This window comes from Terrapene carolina, unplaced genomic scaffold (genome assembly GCF_002925995.2).
Source record: "Terrapene carolina triunguis isolate 2854851 unplaced genomic scaffold, T_m_triunguis-2.0 Scaffold16385, whole genome shotgun sequence".
In the NCBI taxonomy this organism is placed as follows: domain Eukaryota; kingdom Metazoa; phylum Chordata; order Testudines; family Emydidae; genus Terrapene; species Terrapene triunguis.
The window spans coordinates 1-5,195 of NW_020680736.1; the positions used below are offsets into that span (position 1 = coordinate 1).

Below are 5,195 nucleotides of genomic sequence, written 5' to 3' on the forward strand. Positions count from 1 at the left end.
CCTGGTTTCCTTATAACCTTTAATGCCAAACATTTATTTTGTTTTCCTTTAGAGGGACTTAACTTAATAAACTCATTTCATCTGCTGTCTTTGCTCGCATACAGCACCAGCCTTTATCTCCTGACGGCCATCAGCACTGAGCGGTGTGTGTGTCTGTCCTCTTTCCCATCTGGCACTGATGCCGCCACCCAAAGCACTTGTCTGCCATTGTCTGGGCCCTGCTCTGGTCTCATTCCAGCCTGCTGTCAGGAATAGTGTATTCTTTATGTTTTGTTGATGGAACTGAAAATTGTTGGAGTACGTTCCTACCCATGTATGGCCTGAATTTCCTCATTTTTGCTCCCATCATGATTGTGTCCAGTCTGATCCTGTTAATCAAGCTCCGACGTAGCTCACAGCGACATCAGCAAGAAAAGCTCTACACTGTTATCCTGCTCACCGTCCTCTTCTTCCTCATCTTTGCTGTTCCCCTCAGTGTACAATACTTCCTTGACCTTATTCATTATAGTCAAGCTAATGAGCTATCTTACCTGCTGGCCTCTATAAACAGCAGCATCAACCCAGTTATTTACTTCCTAGTTGGGAGCTACAGGCAGCACCAATTCAGAGGCTGCCTCCAGGTCGCACTGCGGAGCATCTTTGAAGAGAAGACAGATTCCAGAGTGGTTGGAGAAACCTCCAGACAAGACACAGTGAAGATGTCAATTTAAATCTCAGCAGCACCCAGCCTAGGACACCCTGTTCTGGGGATGGAGATTTCCCTAGTTCACATCATCAAAGAAATTAGAGATGGAAGGGACCCAGTAGATCATTTGCTAAATTCTTCCCCTCCCCGACCCAGAGCAGGATCCTTCCTTGAGTTGATCCCCAGGTTTCTGTGCAGTTGTAAAGAACACCAGTGGGTCACATGGGACCCAATCCTTCTCCCTTTGGAATCAGTGGGGGAAGTCTTGTTGACTTGTGTCATAACTATAAAGGGAAGGGTAACAGCTCTCCTGTGTACAGTACTATAAAATCCCTCCTGGCCAGAGACTCCAAAATCCTTTTACCTGTAAAAGGTTAAGAAGCTCAGGTAACCTGGCTGACACCTGACCCAAAGGACCAATAAGGGGACAAGATACTTTCAAATCTTGGGGGGGGGGGGGGGGAAGGCTTTTGTTTGTGCTCTTTGTTTAAGGGGTTGTTTGCTCTTGGGACTAAGAGGGACCAGACATCAATCCAGGCTCTCCAAATCTTTCTGAACAAGTCTCTCATATTTCCAACTTGTAAGTAAACAGCCAGGCAAGGCGTGTTAGTTTATCTTTGTTTTCTCAACTTGTAAATGTACCTTTTACTAGGGTGTTTACCTCTGTTTGCTGTAACTTTGAACCTAAGGCTAGAGTGGGGGTCCTCTGGGCTCTTTAAGTTTGATTACTCTGTAAAGTTATTTTCCATCCTGATTTTACAGAGATGATTTTTACCTTTTTCTTTAATTAAAAGCCTTCTTTTTAAGAACCTGATTGATTTTCCTTGTTTTTAGATCCAAGGGGGTTGGATCTTGATCCACCAGGAGTTGGTGGAAGGGAGGAGGGGGGATGGTTAATTTTTCCTTGTTTTAAGATCCAAGGGGTTTGGATCTGTATTCACCAGGGAATTGGTGAAGAGTCTCTAAAGGCTACCCAGGGAAGGGAATTAGCATCGAGAGTGGTGGCAGCGGACCAGATCTAAGCTGGTAGTTAAGCTTAGAAGTTTTCATGCAGGCCCCCACATCTGTACCCTAAAGTTCAGAGTGGGGAAGCAGCCTTGACAACTTGAATGGAAGCAGGAACAGATCCATAATGGGCTCATTTACTTTGTTTCTGAAATGCTACTAACTAGTAATTTCTCTTGTGGTGGCACGTGTCTCTCAGTGTTGCCTGAAGACTGATGTTGCCTTTTCTGTAATGAGCTTTTGTCAGTGACTCCTCACAGTCTTGTGACTTTTCCTCGTGAGTGAAAACACAGTGGTTAGGAAAAATGTGGCATAGGCTTACAAAGATAACGCAGAAATATTCCCATGCAAATCATTCCACAGCCAGCTCTCCTGTCCATGAAATGCAGAAGGTGCTTCTATGCAACTCTGGACTCTCGCTTCTGCAGGTTGATATTTGAAACTTTCACCACTATTGCAATGGAAACAATTAAGAATGACTATCAACTAACCAGGGACTTTAAATAATCTATTAATAAGGCCTAGCCCCTGTGCACAAAAATCACAGCTGCAACTGCCTGCTGTTCAGTTGTCTCAATCTTTTTCTTCTGTGCTTACCCTATTGTTAACACGAATAAACACCATCTCACAGTTCCTCTCTGCGGCCTGTGGCTCCTTTTTGTCTATCACCCTGAACAGGAGCTGCATGCGAATGCTCTACCTCCCAGAAGGATCAGACCAAATGGGTTTTTCATTCCTTTGGATGCTCATGACATTTCCAGGAAGGTTTTTCCTCATCCGGCCAATGGACTCTGAGTGCTGGGGATGGTGGGGCTGAGCATGCAGCACAGTTGATAGGTGGTCAATGGTTGCTTGATAGGTTGGGATTTTCAAAACCCTTCCCCCACGTTTCCAGCCGCATTCTGCTGCTCCATTCAATTGGGTCAGGGCAGCAGGTAACTAAGCTCACACATGTGAAGCTGCTCAGCTAACAAGAACAAATTGGCTGATCCAGGGACAGTCACAGATGATAGGGATGGATGGATGGAGGCATACAGTAAGGTCCTGATCCAAAACCCATGGAAATCCACAAGAGTCTTTCCATTCAGTGTAACTGGATTTGGAGCAGGCCCTTAAAGTGACAGAAGGAACAAGGATATGTTGTTGCAATTTGGGCAGACGCTGGAGCTGGAGTGCAGTGCTGGGAGTGGGAGAGAGCAAACCCAAGAGCGGGGTGCAAAGCATGGCCTCGGAAAGGGGTCTCTAAAGAAGGGCATTCCCAGCCATGAGGCCTCTATTTGTCAGGAGCCAATGGGGGAGTGGGGGTGCTGCGGGGACCCACACACAGTGTGTAGGATGTGATTGTTTGTAAGGTATCTGATCTGCTGCTTTATGGAATGGCAGGACATTAACTCTGATGGGGATCAGCACTCTGGGGACCTGGCTTTCTTAGGAGTCACCAGACAAACAAAAATTCCTTTGCACGTCTGCTAAACATGCACACCCAAAATAGGGGTAGGGGAGACAATTAAAAGAGTTTTTAAAAAGTAAGGAACCCTTCTGTGACAGAGTGCACCCCACCCTTCGAGGTCCATTGGTCCTAGCCCATCCCACCCCAGGAAGAAGTAGCAAAGGTGCGTCCTCAAGGCCTGCCTAGACAGGTTGCACTGAAGCAGCCAATCAGAACCCAGCAGGATCAGATAAAAGGAGCTGCAGACCCTGAGCAGGTCAGTTCCCATGGGGATCAGAGGAGCAAGGGTGGAGGGGTGCTCCTCCTTGGTAACAGGCGCTCAAGGCCGAACCAGAGGACGGGGGTTTGGGTGGCACTGGCATTCAGCGAGGAGGATCTGAGAACTTTGGCCCTGAGGGTAGGGGGAAAAGAAAGGGCCTATGTCAGGAAAGGCCCAGGGAACAGTAGCAACGAACTGGAGGCAGCGGTATGTGGCTGCTGTTTATAGGGTCCCTGGGCGGGACCTGGAGTAGTGGATGGGCCTGTGTCCCCCTGCCCCCACCAACCACTAGGAAAGTGGCCTAAGCCCTGAGAAGTGGACAAGGCTCTCTTGGGAAGCCCAAGTGAGGTGGGACTTAAAGGGCCCAGAGATGGGGCTGAAGATTCTGAAAAGGGCTAACAGTTTGTTGAACTTTTTGCTACCCTGGAAGGGGTTCATCCATTTGACTGAATGGGGCTATGTGGGGAAAGACCAAGTATCACAGATTAGAGGTTTCATAATGACTGAGCTCAGTGGAGTGTCCCTGTCTCCGGCATAGCCTAGCTTGTATTCTGGGGATCCAGAAAATAGGACTGAATGCCAAATATATGATTTACCTGCAGTGATCAGTGATGGTGTCACTCTGCTCATCTGCTTCGCTGGGCTGGTGAGGAACTGGATTGTCCTCTGGTTCCTCAGCTTCTGCATTAAGAGAAACCCCTTCACTGTCTACATCCTCAGTCTGGCTACCACTGCTTGTTTTCCTCATAATTAATACTGTTGAATATTTCTATTCTTGTAATTTATGATTTTTTTCTACTTAATGAGGACATTTTCCCTGCTGCCTTTGGTCACATACAGCACCAGCCTGTGCCTCCTGACAGCTATCAGCACTGAGAGGTATCTGTCCTTTCTTAACAACATCTGGTGCCGATGCTACCACCCAAAACATTTGCCTGTCATTATCTGTGCCCTCCTGTGGGCTCTCTTCTGCCAGCTAAGAGGATTGGTGTCTTTTTTCTGTTTTTAATGGAACTGAAAAACTGTCTAATGACACTCATACTCATGTCTGGCCTGAATTTCCTGATTTTCATTCCCCTTATAGTTCTTTCCAATCTGACCCTGTTCTTCAAGCTGATGTCATCATGAAAACAGTACAGGGTATTCCACTCATGTCCTCTTCTTCCTCATCTTGTGTGTTTCTCACAGTGTCCAATACCTCCTCCAGTTTATCAGTTCTTATCACCAGACTGACATATCTTGCATGCTGACCTCTGTAAACGGCAGCACCAACCCAGTTATTTACTTCGTAGTAAGGAGCTACTGGAAGCAGTGATTCAGGGGCTTTGTCAGGGTCACACTCCAGAGGGTCTTTCAAGTTAAGGTAGATCCCAGAGAGGATGGAGAGACCTCCCACGGGAGATCCAATGGAGACAGCCAATTAAGTCCCCACACACCCAGCCTGGTAGGGCCAGTTGTGGGGATGGAGATTTCCTCAGATCACAGCATCAAAGAAATCAGAGATGGAAAGGATATTGCAGATAACTTGCTAAATTCCTCCCCCCTCCCCCCCAGTCAGGATCCTTCAGCTGTAAATAACATATACAAGGAGGGCTGGCGGCAGGGTGCCAGGGGTGGGATTTCCTGCCAGTGATATAGACAACCAGGCCCCTGGGGCCACCTCCCCTCTCTGCCCATCCCCTAATCCATCAGGGCTTGTCGAGGAGGACTGGCTGTTTCACACTGTGGCCCCATGCAGGTTGGGAGGGTGTTCCACACTTGTTTCCTTCTTTTATAGCCATTGCATTTCCCTCGTT

At 47.5% G+C, this 5,195-nt stretch overlaps 2 pseudogenes; both read left to right on the forward strand.

The window, feature by feature from the left end:
• Nucleotides 1–3: 3 nt before the first annotated feature.
• Nucleotides 4–710, forward strand: LOC113408481 (annotated as a pseudogene).
• Nucleotides 711–3,165: 2,455 nt separating this feature from the next.
• Nucleotides 3,166–4,762, forward strand: LOC112121605 (annotated as a pseudogene).
• The last annotated feature ends 433 nt before the right edge of the window (nucleotides 4,763–5,195 follow it).